General features: G+C 39.9%; 1 protein-coding gene across 17 annotated transcripts in view; it reads left to right on the top strand.

Annotated features, from left to right (window-relative positions):
- The window catches only part of LOC105481378 (four and a half LIM domains 1), a 72,122-nt gene that overhangs the window by 27,487 nt on the left and 18,787 nt on the right, over positions 1-25,848 (top strand). For 14 of the 17 annotated variants that reach the window (XM_071088603.1, XM_071088606.1, XM_071088605.1 and 11 more), the window contains exon 2: positions 2,553-2,626. The gene's annotated coding sequence lies outside the window, so the exon portion shown is untranslated. Of the gene's footprint in view, positions 1-375; positions 397-914; positions 933-2,550; positions 2,627-25,848 lie in introns of those variants that run through there. The other 3 variants (XM_071088601.1, XM_011740918.2, XM_071088607.1) reach the window with 3 other exon arrangements.

The following is a 25,848-nucleotide window of genomic DNA, read 5'->3' as shown; positions in this document are numbered from 1 at the left end:
CCTGGCTAAGTTTTGTATTTTTTACGTAGATACAGGGTTTCACCATGTTGGCCAGGATGGTCTTGATGTCCTGACCTCGTGATCCACCCACCTCAGCCTCCCAAAGTGCTGGGATTACAGGTGGGAGCCACCACACCCAGCCAAAATGAGAGATTTTTTTTTGTCCCTGCCACCAAGATACTTAACTAACATCTTACAGGACTAACAAAACCTAACATGAACCAATCCAGATTCATATGACAGAATACGACAATGTTTTCTGAAAAGAATAGCCAGGGTTCCAATCTGGTTACTGGAAGACACTTTCCCTGTCCCTTCCCCACCTGTAGCCCTTTCAAGCTGGAATGTGCAGAGGTGAGGAACACACAGAGAGATGACAAGGAAGTCATTGGCAAGGTGGGAATCTTAGGAAGGAAATGTTTCTGGTTCTTGAAAAAGAGAACCAGATTCCATCAAGTAGAATCAGTATGAATTGTACCCATCTCTAGGAGAAATCAATTCCAGAAGGGTGAGTAAGATGAAATATGATGAGGCTAGTGTGTGACAGATTCAGGTTTGAAGCTTCAGTTGGATTAAATCGAAAGAGAGGTATGTTTGGTGTCAAGCGTTTGTGGTGGCATGTGAAATCATTGTCCATGTTTGGTAACAGTTTGACTCTTTGCCTCCTATGATAACAGCAATAAGTATGTATTTAACATTCAATGGGTAGCTTGTCTGGGGGCGGCACTGCTAAATGCTTTACATGGATGTACCTCCGTACCTCTGTGAGGTAGGTGGCCATTATGATGCTCATAGAGGCTGGACAGGTAATATGAGGCAGAGCCAGTATTTGAGCTCAGGCAGTCTGACTCTGGTGCCCCTGCTGTGAATAGCTGTGCCATGCTGCATTCCTTCTGCAGCTGCATGAGAGGATGTGGAATCTTCTAGAAACAGTGAGTTCTATATGATTGGAGTGTAGTGACAGGAGATGAGATGGAGTAAAACCTTTTGTGTAAACATACCATGCTAAGTACCGGGAGATAGAAATGAAATAATGATTTTTGTTCCTGCCACCAAGATACTTAACATTTTTCAGGACAAACAAAAGCTAACATGAAACAATCCAGATTCATATGATAGAATATGGAAATATTGTCTCTACTTAAGTACAGGTGGGAGGAAAACTAGAAAGTGTTCCTTTGAATTAAGTCACTTTAAAACATTTGCTTTCAAATGTTAGTGCTTAACCATGAGCACAAAATTTGCCTTCCTCCAGGCTTTTGGCCTGACAGACAAGAACTCTGTCCCTATAGTCAGCAGATTTATCCATTTTGAGTTGGGAAGCACTGTCTTCAGCCCTGTCTTCCTGACGCCGATCCTGACAATCATCGTCAGGATCTCTAAACAGATGAACCCTTTAGCCTAGTGAACCAACTGTCTCAGCTGTTTATTTACCAGCACATTAACGATTTTTCCATCTATAACCACTGCCTGTGTGAAGATCAGCCTGGAAGTGGTTGGAGGGTGGGGTGGGAGGGGTGGTTACACACCTGGTTGTAATCCTGGGTTTATTTTTGCCCTGTTTCCATCGATACTTCTTGAGAGCTTCCTGTCTTCCAGGCACTGACCTGGGTGTGGGGATAGAGCAGTGAAAAAACAGACCGGGTCCCCCGCCCAGGGCACTGTGTTTTCCTCAGATTTCATTCGCTCATATACATTTTCATAGTTGATCTAAAAGCAGCATTTGGTATGAATTCTAGGATTTCACACTTTTGGCATAATATAATGATCACACTCCCTTTCTCCTTTGCCCCAGCCAGTCCTTTCTGAATAAAAATCGTGGGGTTGGGGGCGGAAGGTAGTGATGTGATTGGGCCTGTGGGGAGGTTGCACAGGCTTGGGGAGGGCAGCGTGTCGTAGCGGGCCATATTTGTGTCAGGATGGGAAAGGCACAGGGCACCCCTGTTGCCTAGTGCTGCAGAACCCTGGCCCTGGGATGAGCCTGCCCGCTAGTCTGCATCCTAATCCCGCTGTTGATTGGAGATAACTTCAGCGGTCACAGGGCACCTCGTCTCCATGGCAACCCCTCTAAATATTCCTCTGGTGACTTGTGCTCTACATTCTGGCTGGATCAGAGCCCTCCTGTGGCAAAATATTCTAAAGATGTTAAAAGAGAGAGAGAGCGAGGAAAAAAAAGGCTCAACTAATAAATCTATTCTAAACGACTGAGTCATTTGTTTTGATTACCCGGGTGATTGCCAAATGTTAATTTAAAACTGAAATAGGCCATGAGCTCACTCCCCTAACAATGCTGAGTGTTTGAGCTAATACAGCTTGATAATGAGGGAGCCAGATCCACTGCCAGTGCTCATGTTATATGATAAACAGACATTTGGAGAAATATGCAGAACATCTTGGCAGTTTTCCTTTAACTCTAAGGGTTGTCAATACAAAGTAGAATGTGTTACCATGAGCCATTTCAAAGAAAGTTGACTTTTATTTTTTTAGAATTCAGAACTTTGTTTCTAAAAGGTAACTTTGCCTCTTGATTCTCATTTTTTCCCCTAACTTAGGCGCCTTGGAAGTTGTTCTCAACCGTATCCAGCCCTTGCTGAATACATCCTATCTGCCACACATTCAGCGTGAGGTAAGTTTTAGTAATTGCCACAAATTCTCACACTGATCTCCAACCTTCCAAGTTGTGGTATTAAGGGCGGCATTGTACAAAGGGCCTTATTTGTACAGGAGGTTTCAGAAGGTTCATTTTAATTGACCCAACCAATGTCACTGCTTACCCTAAATATTAGCTCTCGGGGAGAATGTCTTTTCAAGGGAAAATCTCATTTGCTTTCAACCTGGGCATATGAAAAGGGAATTTGCCAGGCACAACAGAACTATTTGAAGGTCTGCTTGAAAATAAAGATCTGCTAATGTCGCTGCATGAACAGTAGGGAGCAGGAAAGCTACATGGAGCAAATACTGGGATGGGATGGAGGAGACTTCTGCTGCCAGCCAGGAGGTTAGGTTGACCTGATCTGCTATTAAGAATCTTTCTCCGTGGGTGGAAGGAGCCCAGGGTACAGGACTGGCACTGCAAAATCTGGTGATAGAAGGCCAAAGAGTGCTTCTGCTGGGTGACATTAATAGGGTCCAGGAGATTTTCTTCTGATACGCCCTCAAGTTCAGAACAACCTGTGGGAAACCAGGTTGAGTAAGACCTTCCAATGCTTATATTGGATAAGCATTCTCTGTCCTCTTCATTTAGCCACAGTGACTTGTTTATACTCTGTGATGACTCAGGGTTCCTCAGTTTTCTCTTTGAGAGAGGGACATTGACCTTTGAAAATAATGAAAGGAAGGCATCTAAGAGAAGGCTCATCCAGGCACAATACAGGGATGGTTCCTCATTTTTTGTGCCCCGGTCTCCGTGCGCTCAAAAGAGGGGATGTAACCTTTGCCAGCACTGTACCTGTCAGGATGTGCCATTTCATCCCTCAAAAGGTTGCTGCGTTTTTGCCTTCACCTTCACCCTGCCCACCCCTGCACGCAGCCACATGGTCAGTGTAGATACCTAGATTTCAGTTAGGGTACACGCTCACCAGGTGACAAGAATTGCCTTTGTTATGTCTACTTGCTGCAGAATTCCCCCCAGGTTTTAAAATATCTCTTCAAATACCTAAATGTATTAAACCTTAAATAGTAAAAAGCATAGGACAAACTTTTAGAAATGCTAAACCTGAATTTTATCCATTTCATTAATTATGGTGGTAGTTGTAAGTCCTTCCAAGGCCCTGGGGCTTGAAGCAGGCTCAGTGATAAAAGCTTTCGTCAGCTTCCCTCTGCTGCTGGAGGTGAAATCTTCATTTTTGGGTCTAAATCCTGCCATAGCTCTCATTCATAGCCTTTACCTGTAATGGTTGTTTTCAAGCTTAAAAAAAAATGATAGAGGCCGGGCGCGGTGGCTCAAGCCTGTAATCCCAGCACTTTGGGAGGCCGAGACGGGCGGATCATGAGGTCGGAAGATCGAGACCATCCTGGTTAACACGGTGAAACCCCGTCTCTACTAAAAAATACAAAAAACTAGCCGGGCGAGGTGGCAGGCGCCTGTAGTCCCAGCTACTTGGGAGGCTGAGGCAGGAGAATGGCTTGAACCCGGGAGGCGGAGCTTGCAGTGAGCTGAGATCCGGCCACTGCACTCCAGCCTGGGTGACAGAGCGAGACTCCGTCTCAAAAAAAAAAAAAAAAAAAAAAAAGATAAAAACCCATCTTCAAAAAATACAAATCTACAGATCTAACCCCAATAGAGAAAACCAACAATCTGCTTTGGCTCAAGTAGGAGGCTGTGACTCTCTTATCAGCCTCCTCTGAGGGTGAACCCTATTGAAAGAGCAGAGATTTAAACACTGTGCCCTTTCCCAGTTCTTATTTTTATTTTCCCACATAAAAGAGGCTAGATTCTTTAAGGAGATATAAAGAAGGGAGATAGAAAGATATAAAGATTCTTTAAGGAGATATGAAGACATCCTCTCGTCAGCTGGAAATGCCAGCTAGGTGAGACCTGGCTATTCACATGCATTGTTTGCCCCTAGTAATTCCATTGCAATCTGCAAATTCGATCAGCTTTATCGGCAGAAAACTTTGATAGAAACCATGTGTACAAGGGCTGTATTCTTAAAATGGAACATTTAAATCGAAGTTTTTCAAGCACACATTTCAAGTGGTTTTATGATATCAAGCACACCCCAGTGACATCTTTATGTTGACCAAAACTTGGTGTCCTTGGGTTTTTTTTTTAGAGCAGCGAGTTTCTCAGGTGTGTCAGTTGAATAGAATCTGTTAAATTCTGTTTTTTTTTTTTAAATTTATTTTTTATTTTTTGGAGTCTTGCTCTGTCGCTCAGGCTGTAGTGCAGTGGTGCGATCCGGCTCAGTGCAACCTCCATCCCTCAGGTTCAAGCAATTCTCCTGCGTCAGCCTCCCAAATACCTGGGATTACAGGCGTCTCTACACCACCATGCCTGGCTAATTTTTGTAATTTTAGTAGAGACAGGGTTTCATCATGTTGGCTAAGCTGGTCTCAAACTCCTGGCCTCAAGCAGTCCGCCCGCCTCGGCCTCCCAAAGTGCTGGGATTACAGGCGTGAGCCACTGCACCCAGTCAAATCTGTTAAATTCTGTTTCCCTGTACCAGAAATATGTAAGATTACACAATTGCATCTTGTGTTCTTTCTTCCTTTCTTTTATTCATTCATTCTTTCAGCCCTACTATGGGCGAGGGCAGGAATGTAGTGGTGAGCACAAAAACAACAAAAAATACATTTTGGGTTTGATATTCTTTAAGGGTGGGACATGCCTAGATTATTTTCCCTTTTGCAGACGAGGAAACCGAAAATGGCTTTGCTTTTCTCGATTACGTTGCCCAGTATTCAGTAGACAGGTATGGATGCAGGGGTACAGTTCCAAGTCCCCGTCTCTACTCTGCTTTTTGAGCCTATGATTTATGCCACTTCCATATAAGCATGTGCAAATAAAGTATTCAGTAATTGCCATGGATGCAGCTGTCCCTGGGACCCGAAGGCCCTAAAATGAAAATAAATGTAAACTGTGCATTTCACACTCTATTTTTAAAATGTTTGTTTGGAATAATTGAACAGTTTAGTAAAATGGGCTTTGCTGTTTCCACGTGAGGATATCTTGTTTATTTATTTATTTATTTTTGAGATGAAGTCTCACTCTGTCACCCAGCTGGAGTGCAGTGGCGTGATCTCGGCTCACTGCAATCTGTGCCTCCCAGGTTCAAGCGATTCTCCTGCCTCAGCCTCAGCCTCCCAATAGCTGGGATTATAGATGCGTGCGACAACGCCTAGCTAATTTTAGTATTTTTAGTGGAGACGGGGTTTCACCATGTTGGCCAAGCCGATCTTGAACTCCTGACCTCAAGGGATCCGCCCGCCTCGTCCTCCCAAAGTGCTGGGATTACAGGTGTGAGCCACCACACCCGGCCTATTTTGTTCTTTTAAATGATGGTGCTTCCCCTTTTAGTACAGTATTTATCATAAATTTTATTATTCAGAAACTTAGAATTATTCCATTTGGCTGCCTTTTAGTTTACAGAATTATTTGGAACACAAGCTTGAACACATAATTCTTAACACATACGTGAACTGGGCTAAATTTGAGTATTTGTACCATAGTAGTGACAATACTGTTAATTAAACATGTATTTCACATGTAGGAGATATTTGTATCACTGACATATGGTCATTTTCATTATTGATTTGGCAGTTTTTTAATATTCACAAAACACAAAATTTTAAAATACAGTAGTCAAAGTGATTTGATTTGTGCCATTTGTATTGATATAGCCTCTCTTTTTGGTGCACCAGCAATAAGAAGGAAAATCAGCACAGATGGGTTACACAGACTTAGAGAATTTGGAAATGATCAGTTTAGAGCCAAGGTCTCAAACTGGTGGACTGGATCTGGCACACAGAGGTGTTCTTTTAAAATTTTAATTGCTAGCATTTAAAAATGGAAAGATTTCATATTTTTTGAAGTCCAAATTTTTCAGCTTCTCTTGAAATATCAGAAGATCTGGCAATATTGAGCCCTCACTCCTGTTTGGCTACACTAGGCTGGAGCCAAATGGCTGCTGTTTTCTTTTCTCTCTTTTTTTTTTTTTTTTGAGATGGAGTCTTGCTCTGTCACCCAGGCTGGAGCGCAGTGGCGTGATCTCCACTCACTGCAAGCTCCGCCTCCCAGGTTCATGCCATTCTCCTGCCTTAGCCTCCCAAGTAGCTGGGACTACAGGCGCCTACCACCACGCCCAGCTAATTTTTTGTATTTTTAGTAGAGACGGGGTTTCACCATGTTAGCCAGGATGGTCTCGATCTCCTGACCTTGTGATCCGCCTGCCTCGGCCTCCCAAAGTGCTAGGATTACAGGCGTGAGCCACCGCGCCTGGCCGGCTGCAGTTTAGCTAGCTAAAGCATGAACTCTGAAGTTTGCCACAGTCTCCGGCAGTCTCTGTAGCCTCCTTGACACTAAGGACAAGGGTTGGTTGCCATTATCTGAATGTTTAACCCCTATAGACATGTGAGTTTTCAACCCCAGGTCTAGATAAAACTGAGGTTGCAAACTTAAGGTCATCCTTTTTCTCAAAATACCAGCTTGCTAATTTTCAGGGGCATGACATAGGGTGACAGTCATATTAAGGAGGTGCTTTAAAAGGGTTGAGGGCAAACATTTCAGAGGAAGGATACTTTCTGATGATGGTACCTGATTAAGAGAAGGAGCATCAACAGGTATGGGTGTTTTATTTTATTCTGGAGGATTCCTATACTCTACTTTGGTGCTTCTCACACTTTAATGTGCAGATTCTGATGCAGCAGGTCAAGAGTAAGGCCTGAGATTCTGCATTTCCAACAAGCGCCAGGTTGTACCACTGCTGATCTGAGGACCTGCAGAGGCAGCAGCAACGTTCTAAGAAAAATGAGTCAGGCAGTGATGGTGCTAATGTTTAGAACATTCACTTTTCTCTGGCCTGAGAAAGAAAAAGAGATATGGACCAGGGTATTTTGGGTTGAATCTTCCCAGATAAATCTGGATCTACTTCGAGTTGGAGCAGAGGAGGTGAAAAATCAATTATTTTCAATACAGTATAGCACATGGAAAAGATAAATCTAACTCTGATTTTAAAATTTGTTTTAAATTAAGTGCCTCTGGTTAAAAAAAAAAAAAAAAACTAGATATGCTCAAGAATCATGAAATGTAGGGATTAGAGCTTTTAATTTTAGAAAATTTAGGAAAATATGGGGCTGTTAGCAAACTTATAAATTAGACCACAGAAAACAGGATAATTATCAAATCCCTGGATATATGATAACCTTGTAAGCTACAAAATGATTTTAAAAAGTTGGAAAGAAAGAAATCAACAGTTTCAAATATATACAGTCCTATAGTGAAAAAGTATAATTAAAATGAAAAAGCACACCAGGAAAAATTTGTGGCACATATGACAAGATACCTAATTTCTATATCATGCACAGAGCTCATACAGATTGTAAGAAAAGCGCGCACAGGCCTAGCACGCTGTCGGTGCTTCGTAACTGTTGACTGAATGAATTATCCAACTGATAGATTGGTAAAAGACACTCAACGTTATGTCACAATGTAAAGAAATGCATGGAAAACATTCAGCCTCACTGGTATGCAAAAATAAGCATATTTAAACGTCAACAAGGCACACCTCTACTAAGTTAGCAGAAGTACAAAAAGAAAACCCAATGTTAATATGGTTAACTTGAAATGGATATGCGCTTATTCACTGCTGGTAGCAATGTAAGTTGGTACAAAGCCTTTTGGAACATTGTTTGGCAATATATGGCTAAAGGCACAAAGATTGGTACCCTTTAATCTAATAATCATACTTTGGCAAATGTGTTCTAAGAAACAAATTATTCTAAGAAAAGAAAAAAAGCTGTATGTTATAGTGGTTCATCACAGTGTTATTTGTGAGGACAAAAAGAATTTAAATGTCTAATGTGAAAAAAATAGTTCATATATTCAACAAATAGTTTTGATTGAACAGATTATGATACATCTATGCAGTGGAATTTCATGAATCTTAAAAATTATAATTTTCACGCTTACATTAGCAATATGAAAGAATTTGTATAATACGGTCTTACTAAGAAATGCAGGATGCAAAATTGTATATATGCTGTGATTGTAACATGCAAAGTGATATGTACCTGTGGACAAGAACTAGAAGGCACAAGGAAAAAATGTAAGTATCACTTTATTTGAAGTTATATTCATGTTGTGATGTTGTTTGTACATTTTGCTATAAGTATATGCTCACTTAGATGTTGAGAATCTTCCACTTTTATGTACTTACCTCCGTATCACAAGCCGGATATTCTAATCTATCACAGAGTAGGTGCTTAGTAAGTGACCAGGAAACATGAGGACTCCTGTCCAGAGTCTAAACATGGGGTTCCAATGCTCTAGTTCCTTCTCGCTTGTTGTGTTTCATCATCCAGAGCCCCCATTTCTCTTTCTTCCATATTTGGTGGTTGGTAGAGGCATCTTGGTATACCACATGACACCAAGTATAAATATTTGTTTCAGAGCTTTTAATGAATGTGTAGCAGTTCCAGGCAGGGAATGAATCGTCATGTTTAAAGGTCCAGTGTTCACTTAACGAACATCTTAATGGAGCTGTAGCTCAAGAGCAATGCCCGTTTCATCTTCTGATTTCTTTTAGATAAGCAACAAAAATTCACTTTAAGGTCATGAGCCTCCTTACAGCAGTCCCCCTCACCTTCAGCTGTATTCCCTGTTTCAGATATACTTGTTTCTCTGCTGTAAGTACACTTTTCTCTTCTAATTAGGTCAGTTACTTCATGTCTGTTTTTCTTTTTTGACATGGTTTCTTCTGGCTTTGGCACCACATATTTTCCCCATATGTCATTGCCTCTGGAGCTTCATGTTGCAATAGTTTTTCAAGGGGAACGGAGAGCACATTACTAAGGGTGGGGGATGGCTTTCGACTCTTTTGCCTGCCCTTTGCTTCAGTGAGTGTTCGTATTTCTTTTGGGCCTAGTTCTGTTTGGTTTTGTAGTCTTCAGAGTCGGTTATGTTTGGACTGAAAGATACTTAAGTAAAAATAATGGTAAGTTAGAGATATGTCTGGCAAAGGTGCAGCACATTTGTTAAGGTTACTGGTTTATTTATCTCCCTTGTCTCTATGGCGACTAAATCTGGGTCTGGGATTTAATGGACTTAGTTCTGACCTCTTGTAACATCTCCTAACTTTTCCCAGCCTCTGATTTAGAAAGAATTCATTTTCACTTGAGGAGAGAAACTGTCTCACTTACAAAAGGGGTCCTAACTGGACTCTTGAAAAGTGGAATCTCTAGTCTTTGATTCTTACACAGTCTTCAACCAGAGTACCCACTGTGGTTGTAAAGAAAGCTAAGAAGTCATGCAGAAATACACACACACACACACACACACACACACACACACACATAATATCTCAAGGAAATACTTTTCTTTTTAGTGAAATAAAGTATTATTTAGTTAACGTGAATGAACTGCCTGTAAAGAGAACCTTTTGTCAGAATACCAAATCAATGGAACCGTTGATTGGACATTATGTTTTCATTTTGTAAAAGTATCTCCTTTACCCATTACAGGATTATAAATTTGCACACATATAAATGTTTGAACCATATTTTAGAGTTCAAGTATATTAAATTGTGCCATGGAAGTCCACAATAAAGATTGGGTTTGACCAGGATTCTCATGGAAGAAGTCAGATTTGGACAGTTAAGTTCAAATCTAGTGTTCCATCTATACAACTGATGTGAAATGAGGACATAGATATCTGATCTCTAAGGTAGGTAGAGTCAAACTTTAAGGTAGGTAGAGTTTTGGACTTCAACTGGTTCAAATGGGCCTTTAAAATTTTTTCTCTTCTCCTGTATGGTGCTTTGAGACTTACAAAAACATTCCAGTTTTAAGAATTTACTAATTTATTCATCCGTTTACAGGTCTTTGCAGCTTCTCTAAGAATAAGCTCACGTGAATTTTCTTTGAAACCCCTAAACAAAGGAGTCAGTAAATGATTAATTATCAAGTATTGCACAGAGACTGAGGCAAGGGAAGTGACAGAAGTGCTCTTCTGTCCTTACTCCCCAAGTATAAGATATTAGAGTTCAGATCTGTCATCAAGTTTAGTTCAAGCCCAATAGGAACTTGTGATTACTTAGTAAGGTTTTTGAACATCATAAAAGTTCAGTGCATATGGAAGTTGTTTTACGATTTTGTCCATCATCAACTCTTCTATTAATAGGCAAAGATTTGAGAAGCCAACAACAGATGCTCACTTGTAAGAGAGAACCATGCTTGGAAGATGAATGTTGGATGCTCCTTAATTTCTGAGTTTGAAACCTTGACTCACTTGTGTTATAACCGTGGACGTAGAATATTTGTTAGATTAAGGTCATAGCTAAATCGTACAAATTTTATTATGATCAGTACAATAAGCATAGCTGGGGTCAAAGCTTTTATGGAAATCACAATATCAAGGCCTGATGTGCTTAATAATTCTTGAGAAAGAATGGCGCTTTTATCATTATCATTGTCATCATCATCATTATATCAACCTTATATCACATGGTGAAAGCCCAGTGTGGTGAACTGTGCTAATAATTGTTATAATTTATGTATTTCATTATTGATATTTCAGTTTTGCTTGAACAGCTGTAGGGATCAATTTAAAATAAAAAGGAGGAGATATATAAAAATGTATTTAGAATAGTAGTCTCATTGTTCTATCTTATCAGCCAGATAAGCTTTGTGCTTTGCAGAGCATCTCTCACTGAAGGATACCTAATTATTGGATAAGTAAGTAACTTCTTTAACAGTTCTTGGGCTGGGTGCAGTGGCGCATGCCTGTAGTCCCAGTTACTCAGAAGACTGAGGCATGAGAATCGCTTGATCCCGGGAGGAAGAGGGTGCAGGGTGCAGAGATTGCACCACTGCACTCCAACCTGGGTGACAGAGTGAGACTCTGTCAAAAAAACAAGAAAAAAACAAAAAAATCCAAACCAAAGAACAGTTCTTCACCTAAGTAGAAAAGCAGAAAAACAATGGTTTGTGGTCTTTGTGAGTCTGTGGACATCTCTTAAACCATATGTGATAGGACCATTTCTTTTTCTTTTTCTTTCTTTCTTTTCTTTTCTTTCTTTCTTTCTTTTCTTTTTTGAGACATAGTCTCACTCTGTTGACCAGGCTGGAGTGCAATGATGCTATCTTGCCTCACTGCAACCTCTTGCTCCTGAGTTCAAGTGGTTCTTGTGCCTCAGCCTCCCGATTAGCTGGGACTATACGCTTGTGCCACCAGGCCTGGATAATTTTTTGGTATTTGTAATAGAGACAGGGTTTCACCATGTTGGCCAGGCTGGTCTCGAACTCCTGACTTCAAGTGATCCACCAGCCTCGGCCTCCCAAAGTGCTGGGATTAGAAGCATGAGCCACTGTGCCCAGCTGATAGGACCATTTCTGTACACAGTCTTTAGGGCTAAAAATTCATAATTTAGATAAGGTACGCTGTATGTTTCTTTCCCAGGACCGGGAGAACTTTTCCTATCGGTAGTGGTGAGAGCTTGTGTATATAATTGTCAGTGTGCACAGGCAAAGGGATTTATAATCCAGAGTGTCTTTTGCTCCCTACAGTGGTTCAAATGGAAACTAATTGGAGAGGGTGAGTTCCACCCTTTGCATTGGGCTCATGGGACAGGTTTGAACTGGAAAACAGTACAACGTGCTCCAGTATTTTTAGCCTATCCCTTATGTTCCCAACTCTGCCCTTTGAACTGTCAGTTCTCATAGACTTCACATAGGATCTTGACCTGACTTTTGGTCCTCTCATGGGTGTTTTCCATTTTCCTGACTGGGGCAATGTAAGGCACAAAGAGTAAAGGATTTGGTCGGAGTTACTGTCTTAAATTGTACTCTGCTTTCTCCAGGAAACTGGAAGCTTCTGAAGAGCAAGAAGCCTGATGTTTCCTCTTATGTCCTTTGTATCATTTATTATTTAGTGCCAGAGACTTAGTAGGTACTTACTAGAGATATAGTTAATTGAATAAAAGGCATTGTGTAAAGTACAAACCATAGCATTACCGTGGTATTACACAGGACTGTCTTAGGATCCCTGTTCTAATATCCGTATTCCTGAATTGTTGGAGGATATCCTTGAATAGAACAGTCCCTCTTCCCGCATTGTTGCATGACATTATTTTTTCCTGGCATGTTATCAGCAAGTTTTTCAAACAGAAAAGTTGAAATTATACAGTGAACGCTCCTATTCCTACCATTAATCCATCTTAATTTTTGGATGTATTTCAGAGTACGCTGAAGGCATCTGTATGCTTTACCCCTAAACACTTCAGCTTTATCATTATGTGGTTTCAATTTTGACTTTCTTAGAGCTGCTTTCAGATTTGTTGAGATCCTGATGTTTATTTTGGTAGTGGCTAAGAAGAGGTAATAACTCGAATGTGCAATATGCTGAGTTTTCAGACCCTGGAAGTTTCTCTTTGTTTGTAACTACCAGCAAGTATACGGACACATACGTATTGCTGTCCCTTCCCCGCTTCATTATATGGTCACATTATTTGTATTGTTGAAACTTGGAAAGGCAGCCTAGGAAATGCAGTTGAGGGGTTGTGGATATGAATGAATTCAAAGAATTGGGGTTGAGAATAGTAGGGCAAAAGGTTAGAGTTAGCTACTATAAAGGGAGGATAGAATTGGGTATAAGGAGTGGGGAAGAGATTCAGATCAGGAAGTTACCAGCATGATACCACTTTCATATATGAATTCTAGAGAGGGTTTGGTGGCTGTTTATATGACTTAAAGGTCATGGATTGAATAAACACTAAGAGTGCAAATAGAGTCCTTCCAGTCTAGTGGTTTTCATATTATATTCCATGGAACCCTAGAATTCATAGAAATGTCTCAGAGGTTTTACTAACATTTGAATTATACTTTGGCAAGTATATTGAACTATTTTTAAAAACACTAATAAGAAAACCTAACAAAAACACTTGACTGTGTTTCATAGAAAATTTTAACATCCTGGAGAACACATACTGATTGACATTTTAATTTTATTTTATTATTTTTTTGAGACGGAGTCTCGCTCTCTCGCCCAGGCTGTAGTGTAATGGTGTGACCTCGTCTCACTGCAACCTCTGCCTTTCAGGTTGAAGCGATTCTCCTGCGTCAACTTCCTGAGTAGCTGGAATTACAGGTGCTCACCACTATGCCTGGCTAATTTTTGTTTTTTTAGTAGAGACGGGGTTTTGCCATGTTGGCCAGGCTGGTTGTGAACTTCTGACTTCAGGTGATCCACCCGCCTTGGCCTCCCAAAGTGCTGGGATTACAGGCGTGAGCCACCGCACCTGGCCCTGATTGACTTTAAAATAAGTAAAGGTTATTAATGTCAACCTAAAATAAAGTTTTGACTAACACTTATCTGTCATCCATCAAAGTCGGGGTAGTATTTCTATGTGGGAATAAAGACAAAAGGTCCACAGCAGGACCATTACACTAAAGCCATGGGTGTTAAGGCATTGGCCTGCAAAAGCTGGAGTTACGTTTTGGTTTCCAGTTACCATGAGCACTTATCCATCTGTTATATTTAGATTTTTTTTTCCTAGTACCTTTAGGAATCTGCAAACAGACGAGTATCTGCTTTAAACTTGAAACTACCATAAAAGGAGAGAGATGGTTAGGATGCAGGCGACTGGCTACAGTGTCATCCTTCAGATGGGCCTGTGTAAATGGATTAGGGAACCTTCAAAAAGGTCTCTCTTCTGGCCTAAACTGCTCAACCTAGTCTGAAAACGTATGTGTGCAATATTGCACTTCATTGTGAGATGTGATGTTCAGGGCTTCTTTAATAATGCCTTAAAAAACCTTAAAATGGGTTTGGCAGATTTCTTTCATTTGGAGGCTATGGTACTCAACTTTGGTGTTTTTCATTCCAGACTGTACCACATTCTGTGCCCATAGTTTGAAAAACATTTTGGAAGCCAGTACCTGCTTGTGCATAGCTGCAGTCAATTTTTAAAGGTTTTGCTGATGTATATTTTATTTTCCCCTAACATTTATTAAGATCTTCAAAGTTGAAATGACTTTGCAGTGGCCACCTTTATCCCCATCATCAAGAGGCTGCCATTAACAGCATTTTATTCTACCTGTTTTATCACGTATCTGTCCATCCCTCTATCCATCAGTCTGTCTTATTTTTGGGTGCATTTCAAAGTGAATGTAGCAGATTTCACCAGTTAACTTCATAATATTTTATACACTTGAAGTCTAGCTTTTTGAACAGTACACAAATGTGACTAAATTGCTATAGAATGCTGTGAAAGAAGGTATAAAATAAATGCCCCAGTTTTGCTGGGAAAAAATTTAGGAGCCTTATTTTAAAAGTAACAGGTATTCTGGAATCCTGGCATGGAGTTGGAAAAAAAAAAATACTAGCTAATTTTTAAATTGGAACTTTTTTGTGACTCAGACATTGCCGACCCCTAAAAAAGAGGGGATACACTTGTAAATTTTATTTTCATCCCAGGCAGGAGCCAAGTAACTTCCTGTTCTTATAGAGAGGCAAGATCATGTTGAAAAGTGTTATAGGCATAGAATGTTGGTTACGCCCACAGAATCAATTGCATTTGGAAGGCAGAGGAACAGTTAACTGAGGACTAAGTTGATCTATGCAGGGTCTGATTCCAAACCCTGGTGTCAAGGTGTTAAGTGCAAATTAATAATTTTTTTTTTTTTTAAGAAAACACTCTTGTTACAATTTGGACAGAGAGAATGGTATGGAGATGAAAGGTTCTCCTGTATAGTTTTGCCCCTATTTATGTGGAAAGCACACCTACATTCTTGCAAAGCTGTGTTGTTCCCTTTATTCTCAGTCCCCAGAATTGTGTGCAAACACTCTCTCTTGGCCAGGGGTTTGACTGGGTATGTTTCCTTCTGGAAGTCTTCACTAGCACTCTTGAGTTAGCTGGCAGGAGATCCCTTAAAATCATTTCCAAGCAGTTTTTCTCACTTCCCTATAGGGGCAAATCCTGTACTTTCCACTTCAGTTCCAGCTGCTGTTGCTTGGTAAGAAACAGATTTCTGCTGTGTTCTCAATCTTCAGACGGTGTATGAAAATTTAATGTATAAGAACAAAGAGGCTGAGCGCGGTGGCTCATGCCTGTAATCCCAGGCGTGATTTGGGAGGCCGAGGTGGGTAGATCACCTGAGGTCAGAAGTTCGAGAGCAACCTAGCCAAGATGGCAAAACCCTGTCTCTACTAAAAATACAAAAATTAGCTGAGCGTGGTGGTGGGCGCCTGTAATCCCAGCTACTCAGGAAGCTGAGGCAGAAGAATCGCTTGAACTCAGGAGGCAGAGATTGCAGTGAGCCAAGATTGTACCACTGCACTCCAGCCTGGGCGACAGAGCGAGACTGTCTCAAAAAAAAAAAAAAAAAAAGAGGACAGAAAATATTTTGGGCAGGGATTAGTTGGGGGATGTGGGTGGGAAACCTGGTGATTAGATATATTTAAACGCGTCATGTCAGTGTAGAACGTGAATTAAAAAGAAATTATATATGGAGAGTTGTAAGAAATTTGCCAAACCTTTCAGACACACACATGACCCTTTAAAACCCATTAAAACTCCTTGGCACAATGGAATAACATGAACTTTGGTCTTGGAAGAGACTATTAGGTTGCAACGTTTTTGATTTCTCTACCCCTGACTTGCTCTTTGATCTTGGAAAGTGACTGACTTGTCCTGTGATTGTTTCATAATCACCCATAATAAAACTGATTTACTGTATATAGTGAATAGTTAAGTTTAAAACTATATCTAGTTTCCGTTATAGCTCAAGTTTATGTATTATTAGTGTTTAGACATTAACATTAAGCTTTCAAATCAGATTAATTTGAAAAAAAGTTTCATGTATGAATACTTTATATTCTGTAGTTCATACACTCAGTACCACCCTTAATTAAATGGTATTTCCACAAATCAGTTTGGAAGATTTTCTTCCTGCAAAATGTATGTTTAAAATACATGAAAATTGATGGGACTGTGTATTTATGGCTAGTAGGAAAGTGGAAAGTTTTTTAGATTTATGCTTAGGACAGGTGATAGTACTTGAGCTTCTATTCTTAGTTTGACCTTGCCTCCTCCCACCCCCTTAAAGCAAGACACTTAATCTCTTTAATGTCTCAGTTTATTCGTCTTTAACACCTGTAGTCTTATTTTATGAAAACGGTACCAGGTTTGTATTTGGTAGCATTTGAGGACTTGATATAAAAGGTGGCATGGAAGTTCAAATTATATAGAAAGTATTTGTATGCTGAATGATAATCTTGACAAATTACTGATTACTACATTTAGAAAGTTGCAACTCTGGAGGGAATTGATATTTGATATTGTTTTCCTGTGTGTTCTAAGTTACCACCATAACAGTAGGAAAATAAACCCTATCCTGGCTGTGTTACAAAGGGATTAACTCACTTCTTCAAGTTGTTACTAAATCTCCAGCCCTTTAAACAACAGAAATAAAAAGTGTTCCTCATTTTAATTTTTCCCAAATAAAAGTCTTATAACTAACCTTGGCTTAATTTTTTCTTTTGTTGAGGGCGTTCCAAGTTATTTTCTTTGTGAGGAGCGGAGGATAAACCATGTCAGTTACTTAAAGCAACTAAAAATACCCTGTACAGATAGGCAGAGGACTATGCTTTTGATTTTTAGATCAAAGCAAAGAAGCAAGATTTTATGGAGCTTGCTTATTATACACTTATTCCCAGCTACTTGTGCCTTTTCAAATAATTAAATATTAACTAAATACAAGAGGATTAAATAGCTAGACTTTAAGTAAAACTAAAATACCCATATTAGTATTTTGTAAACTCTGTATCATTGAAGGTTTAGGCTGATATGAAAGAGAGGGAATTCCTATCATGGGGATTGCCTGTCTTTTCACAATGACCTGCCACTAGATTTTATAGTATATGATAAATGTGTGTGTGTTTATTGTGAAAGTTGAGTGAATCATATGAAAAATTAAGTATACTTGAAAAATCAAAAGACATTACCTACTTGGGTACAAAGCCTGATTTTTATATGTATTTCTTTTATGACCATATTATGTTATATTAAAGTTTGTATAGTACTTGGACATATATTATTTAATTTCGTTCCTAAAACAATTCAATAGGGAAAGCAAGACAGATATTAATATTCCCATTTCATAGATGAGGAAGAAAAATTAACTTGGCTTGTAAGCAATTCAGCAGAATCAGAGATTGCATTTGAGATTTTTGATTCTAAGTCTGGTGTGCTTTCCTTGGGCTACAACACAATAAAGTTAAAAACATTTACTGTTATTTTCATTAATTGAAAGCTTAAAATCAATTTAAAATTTTAACAGTATAAAATTTAACGGTATAAAAATACTGTTAAATTAATTTGATGACGTTAATTTTTAAATTGATTTTTAAATTTGCTGAAAGTGTTTTAAAATCAGTATCCTTTTTCACAGTTCCTGAATTAATCTCTTCTCTGTACATTTCCTGTTCCAGTATGATAATTTATATAGGCTTTAGCATTTACTTATGGTATTAAATGAGTAGACAGTTTGAAGGGAATTAAGATTAATTAGGTCTTGCAATTCTTATAATACTCCTGGTTTGCCACACTGAATTGCCATGACGTAGCTGGGGATCCCTGTTTAAACATCTAACAAAGATAGCTGCCAGTATACTTAATTTTAAAACGGTCTGCATCTATTAAGCTGCTTTATAAACATCAACCCCTTTTCTGAAGTCCAAAGTTAGTTTTTAAAAATGTTCACTGATAATGGAGTGGGGGTGCTGGTGACATTTCTTTTTCTTGTTTATCTGTAAAGACAGGGAGGTGCAATCTAAGTTAGGAAATCAGTGACAAATAGTTGTAGAACATGGGTCACCTGGCTTCAATTAGTTATGTGACCTTTAAGAAAACAAGTGCCCATTTCAGAAAAGACTGACCTTTGAGGCTACAGACATCAAGCTACTCTTCTACTTTAAGGAAGAAACAATGACAGGGTTAATTTAAAACTCTGATGCAGACAGAGTTGAAAAATCCATGACAGATTTATATAACAAACGTGGATGGTGTTTTGTTTTCCCAGCATGCAGTTTTAAGGTCAGACTTATGACTCAGAGCTGTGCACTTCCCTGGTGGTATGCATCAGTGACATGTTGCCAGTCTAATCGTCCAGAAGGGCTTGTGCCCAGCTCAGCTTGCTCCATTATAATCCCCAGCTGAGAAGCCACCTTTCATTTTTTAAAATAGATAAGGAAGACAACATGAACATTTGAAACTCAAATACTATATGTACTTTATAACATTTCAGCCTGAAGACTTAATGAACACTAAGGTGCCTCTTTAATTTTGAGAAGTATACTCTCCATTGCCACTAATCTATCATGGTATGGCACTGCGTGAGGATATGTTGTGTGCATTGTCAGTATCAGCATTTTGCTGAGTTTACTGTTTTTTAGTTCATTGGCAAGGCATCGTGGGTTTTGGTGCAAAGAGCATGGATTTGGAATCAAAAGCCACTTCCTCTCTGGGTGGCTGATTAGCTGAGGGTAACCTTCGCATAGCTGGCGTGGGATTTCCAGATGGCATCCTCTCTGCATGAACAAAAACAATGTGCCATTTCAGTAAACTTTGGTGGGTGCTCCCTGATCCACTCTAGATCTTTTCACCTCTTTCCTTTTACTCTCTCCCTTTCTTGTAAATCAAAACTCCCATTCCTTTAGTGTGACTGATCTCTTTTGGGGGTTAGAAGAAAGCAATCTGATTAAACTAACTGCTGTTTTTAGTTGGTTCATCCTATCTTTAAAAAAATGTATATATTTCAAGGCTGGGATCAGTGGCTCACACCTGTACTCTCAGCACTTTGGGAGGCTGAGGCGGGTGAATCACTTGAGATCAGGAGTTCGAGAGCAGCCTGGCCAACATGGTGAAGCTCTTGTCTCTACTAAAAATACAAAAATTAACCAGGCATGGTGGCATGCACCTTTAGTCCCAGCTACTCAGGAGGCTGAGGCAGGAGAATCGCTTGACCCCGGGAGGCAGAGGTTGCAATGAGCTGAGATAGCACCATTGCACTCCAGCCTGGGCGACAGAGGGAGACTCCATCTTAAAAAATAAATAAATAAATAAATAAATGTATTTTTTTCTTACATCCTTGTGATAAATATTTGTCAATAAGAGACTGATTAAGTTAATTGTGGTATAGCTTCACAATTGGATACTATATACGTGTTCAAAAAGTAGAAGCTCTTTACGTACCGACAAGGAAAATTCTCTGAATATAAATAAATGGAACTAGCAATAGAATAAATAGAAAAAGCAAGGTGCAGAAGAGTATGTATAGTATACCACTATTTATGTTTGTTTTTTAAAAAAGAGGAAAAACAAAAAATATATATTGCTGCCTGTCTTTTATAAGCCGGTATCTCCAGAAGCATAAAGAAGACACTGGTATCATTGGTTATCAATGGAGAGGGGGAAGTAGATGTCTGGGGATAGGTAGGGGGAGGAAGACTTTTCACTATGTATTCTTTCATAGCTCTTCAAAAATACATCTTTGGAAATAAACCTATGCAAAAAAAGAACGTTCATAGCAGTATTATTCATAGTGGCTAAAAAGTGGAAATAACCCAAATGTCCATTACCTGATGAATGGTTGAATGATATGTGGTGTATGTATACAATGGACTATTATTCAGCCATAAAGAGAACTGAAATACTGATGCATGCCATAGCATGGTTGAACCTTGAAAACATTATACTAAGGGAAAGAAATCTGCCACAAAAAGCTGCATATTGTGTGATTCCATTTTTATGGAAGCATTATGCTAAGTGAAAGAAATCAGCCACAGAAGGCCATATATTGTATGATTCCATTGCCAGAAGTGGCACATCCATAAAGACAGAAAGTAGGTTAGTGTTTCCCAGGGGGTGGGGTGGGGTGGGGTATGCAGAGTGATGGTTAAGAGGTCCAGGATTTCTTCGGGAGTGATGAAAATGTAGAATCGGATGGTGGTAATGATTGATATACGTCATGAATATACTAAAAACAGCTGAATTGTACACTTTATAAAGGTGAATTTTATGATATATAAATTGTTTATTTTAAATTTTACTTAGAGAAGGGCGTCTATGTTGCCCAGGCTAGTCTTGAACTCCTGGCCTCAAACGATCCTTCTACCTTGGCCTCCCAAAGCACAGGCGTGTAAATTATATCTCAATAAATAAGATAATGTAGCAAAACAACTTGAAGTCATGAACATGGAAACTTAAAGAATCACTGCGAACATATAAAACAATGAACAACTAAAGTTTTCACCTAAGAAATGTTTTTATTCTAAAATATTTTACATATTATCTCTATAATGACAAAGAACTTCATGTTCTTTAGCTACCTTCACTCACGCTCACCTGGGATTATTTCATTTTATAAGTGAAGATTGTTAACCCAAATGAAACCCTGATTGATAAAATTTTGGGTGAAATAACTGAAGAAAGAATGTGTGATTATCTGGAATTGAGATGTTGTAGCTGCAGGCCTTGCCCAGGCTGTGCCAGTAGGAGAGGAGGTATGGAGCCTCAGAGAATCTTTGGGACCAGTGTACCCTTTCTCTCCTCACAGCTCATCCCAGAGCTGTCCCTGCCTCCTTAGGCTGATATGCCCCTGTTCCCTTCCTCGTGTTCTCCTGCGGTGAGCTGAGGCACAGGGTTTAGGACCCTATTGTGATAGGAGGAGGTTAGCTTCGGGACTCTGGGATGAGATCTGTGGACCTGAAAATATAGCCTCTAAGATCCTAGTCACTGTTCATGCATGGAGAGTGACAGCTAAGAGGTCTGGGGTTTCTTTTGGGTGGGAATGTGAGGTGCTCAGTCATTGTGGACGTACAGCAATGGTCTGTCTACACAATGGTCAGATAATAGTCTTCTTACAGTCATCCCAACTCTAGATGCTTTAGCCGGAGTTCGTCTTGGGGTGGGTACAGGGGATTGATCTCAACATATTTTTGGTCAAGAGTTGGGTAGATGGTGCATAGTTTGGTTCTGCCACCCTGGGACCTTGGGCATTGCTGTACTCACCCAAACTATGTCTCAGCACGAACAACCTCATCTCCTGAGCTGTAGAGTCCTTTCTGTAAGTGGCTTGATGAGACAGGGTCTTTCAGATCCATGTCCTTGGCATTTATTCAGAATTAACTCATGTAATACGATGCTAATCTGCATTCTGGCTGGAGCTGCATATAGGTAGCCTCTTTTCATTGTTGGCCTTTATAGCCAACTTAAGCTCAGAGATGTGAAGCAAGGGTGGCCTGCCTGATGAATTAGTGCTCATAAAGTAAACCCTTATTTGTTGTGTTGGAAAGTTTATTGACTCTAGCCAGAAAAGGTCTAATTATCCATTGGGCTAACTGGGCCCTTTCCTGGCAGGGAAGATGTAGGGAAGACCCTCCGCAGCTCAAGACTGGGCAGGTGACCTAGACCTATTGGGTATTTATTTCATTAGAGGATCAACAGAGGAGAGATTTGTTCTCCCCAGGTCTCCATCATCTGTTCATAAACCCTCCTGACCCATGTTGAATCCACAGACTGTCTCCACTGGGCTGTCAAGCTGCTAGAGGCCAATTCCTCTGAGTCTCTGAGGTTTGCTCTCTGCTGCCCCAGTCATTCTCAGGCCCATGGTCCTTGCAGCTGGGCTCTTGGCCAACATCCTGAGCTCTTATCTCTTTTCCACATATCACCCGTGAGTTAGTAAACTTGATAAATTCTATTTGTAGGAATCTGCTGCTTGGATCAGCCACATTTTTAGCGTGTAGTTGAATTAATAATAATATATAGTGCTTACTGTGTGCCAGCCACTGTTCTAAATGTTACAAATATTTACTGCTTTATTTCTCACAATGACCCTCTTACATAGGTACTATTATCATCCCCATTTTATAGATGGGCAATTTAGTCACAGAGAAGTTAAGTGAAACTTGCCAATGTCATACAACCAGTAAGTGGTGGAGGCAGGATTCAAGTCTAGATATTCTGGCTTCAGTCTATGCTCTTAGCCACTGCACTATATTCTCTTGAATCATTATAAAATAAATATACTGATACTATCTCAGGGCAAATTTCCTATTATTTGTCTTGGAACTAACCATGTTAATTATTCAACCAATCTCATATAAAGTTAAGCCTTAAATTTCTTTCATGGAAGCCTTCAAAAATAGTTATGGTCCAGTCTAAACCATTTTACCTGAATTTCATTGAACACAATAGGACAACCACTCCTTGTTTCATTTTCTGTACCTTAAATAATCTGGTCTTATTTATACCAGTCAGGTACATACTTCCCATGTTTGTTCGTGTTAATTATCACACTGATTGGAAATGAGCCAGAGGGGTGGGGATGTGAGGTGAATGGGGTGTGATCTTTCCAAGTACATGTTCTTTGGTGGCTTCTGCTCCTCTAGCTGCAGACTCTCCTTGCGTTCTCCTTTCTGGACTTCGTGTTCCTGTCGTTCTGTTTCATGTACTTGCTGCCTGGCATGGTGAACTTGTTGTTTGACTTCAAAGGCTTTGAAATCACTCACTCTTGTTCCTTAAGTGTCAGCTGTTTTAGGTGGAGCCTCTGCTTCCCCATCCAACCTAGTCCATATCTCTCTCAGCTCTGCGTCAACTACTGCTTCCAAGTTAGCCAAAGTTTATCCGTGAACTTTATTTTTCTTTTTAAGTCTAATAGAGTTTAATTGAGCAAAGAGTAGGCTAAGAGACTCCAGCATTAACCATAACTGTGGCGGAGATAACTTGACTGGACCCTTGCATGAGAGAATCTGCAAAATGTGTCACCTACACACACAACTGTCCCTTAGTCTCAGGATATGTGACCCAGATTAACCTCTGTTGATGAATATAAAGTCAAGGGATAACAAGCCCCATTTACCGTACATAGCATTCCTAAGGTTTACATTGTCATGTGTAAAGATCCCTTGCTAATATGGTACAAGGAATAGTGCCTTCGGAGTCCAGACACTCAGCTTCTAGACCTGGAGCAGCTGTTAACTCAGGGAAGCAGGTCATCTCTCCATCTCTGGGTCTCAGCTTTTCCATCTATAAAATGAGATGATTGGATTAGGTGGTATCTAAGACCATTTCCAACTCTATCATGCGATCTTTTTGAAGCTGGAGACACCCTCGGACCTGGCTCACTTTTCTTTAGGTCCGCCAAGCCTCTCCAACTTGTGGAGGAGCCTATAGTCTGTCCTCACCATGCACAGGTTGAAAAACAGGGAAGACAAGCTGCCATGGAGGGTGGTAATCTAATGGCAGACCACACACCAACAAAATCACTCTGGTTCTGCAGCTGAGTTTTCACAAAACAGTGCCTGTCCTGGCACAACAGAAGAGCTCTTTCCACAGAAAGTTATTATTTGCTCTCTCAGATACAAATCACTGTGGGCCACTGCTCTCCTCTGTCCACCTGTAATTACTCCTGCATTGAATCTGAATCAAGACACTGCTCAGGCAGTCAAATGATGGCCTTCGGGGAAACTTGGCAGATGGGAGCCAAGTGAGCTTTCACTTTATGTACTTTCAGTCCTCTGGAAATCTGGATTTCCCCTGCTATCAAAATAGACAATGCTGTTGCCTAACAAAATATAGACTTCCTGAGTGACATCCAGGTCACGGCTTGGTCTCTTTCCTCCTGCTATGTTCACGCTTCCACTTCTGTGCACCATGTTAGGTTCAGATGTTCTACTGACCAAACCCCAGAGAACCACTCATGAGTCTTTTCAACCTTTACCCTGAATTCTAGGGCTATCTTCTATTTGGGGTTTGAAGACACCAATGCATAATAAAGTAATGTTTTAATTATAATTTTTTGGTAAATATAGATAGATTGTATGTTACTAGCCTTGATGTTTCACACAAGGAAGCAGAGCTCATGAATTATTATGATAACATCCCTGAACAAGGCAGTCGATCTCAGTTATCAGCATTAAGAATAAAGGTATGGATGAAAGCTTATTTGATTTGCTCTTCTTTCCTGTTATGGATATTAACCAGCTGGGTAAATTATAGAATAGGGTCATGGAATGTTTAGCCCTCAAGCATTTATCAGAGGCTTGAAATGTTCATAAAAGGTGGGCTTGGTGAATGCCAGGACTTAGCATGGTTGAAAGGGTGTTTTGAGTCATGGTACATGGCAACATGGAAATAAAACAGATATATCACAAGTAGGTGGTAGAAATAAACTGGAAGAGAATTTTAACATCTAAAATGTGACAAGGATTTATCCTTACCAGCTTCTCAGTTTCCTAAAACATTTATTTTCCTTTGATTTGAGATTCTGATTTATGTTATATATTTCTTTCTAAAACATTTTCTGGTTTCTATTTTCTTTACTTCTTTTACTTTTTTGCTGCTTCTGTTTTTTGAAAAATATCATCCTAGGCATGCTCTGAAAGTCATTTGTTCAGTGTTTTCCTGGTAGTGATTTCTGGTTTTAGGCCCATAAAAGTATCTGTAGGATGTGGTTGGGATAGTTCCTACCTCTTGGTAAAAGTCTGGTAGTAACACAGGAAGGGAAGAGACTTTGGGGACAAGAGACATTTAAAACTGTTACTGATCATGACATTACCAAAAATCAAAGGACAGGGGCTGTGGCTCATGCTTCTTAATCTCTCTGTGAATATTATAAGGAAACTTCGAAGCCCTGGTCAACTGTGAAATGAACAGGTCTTCAATTGAGTTAATTAGCATTTTCCAGGTGCTTTGCTGTTTACAGTGTCCTTTATTTCATGTATGTTACCTCATTTGTTACAGGTCTTCTCCTTTCATACTCACCTTTTCCTTTTCTCTGAGATTCAGAGACCCTTTGGGGAGGCCGAATTTCAGGTTTGTTTTCATTAGGACCTTACATGACCAAATCCCCCCTCTTGGGGTTCCAGGGGTGCTCCTTCATTTTACTCTCTGGCGGGTATGCCATGAATTGTGACATTTAAGCAGTGACTTTGCAAAATTGGACTTGTCAGTAGGAAAAAGTACTCTTCCCACCTTAAAGATTGACGGGAACATGAGATGGCTGAAGCTGTCCTGGGCTTTTTTCTGGCAAGAGTACATAGGACAAGAAATACTCCGGAGAGCTCAACATTGAATCACATCATATCATAGTGCATGACTAGTTGCCTTAATCTTGCAGTTGGACTCACTCAG

The sequence above is a fragment of the Macaca nemestrina genome, chromosome X (assembly GCF_043159975.1).
Source record: "Macaca nemestrina isolate mMacNem1 chromosome X, mMacNem.hap1, whole genome shotgun sequence".
NCBI classification, from domain to species: Eukaryota; Metazoa; Chordata; class Mammalia; order Primates; family Cercopithecidae; genus Macaca; species Macaca nemestrina.
This window is presented reverse-complemented; position numbering and strand designations above follow the sequence as displayed.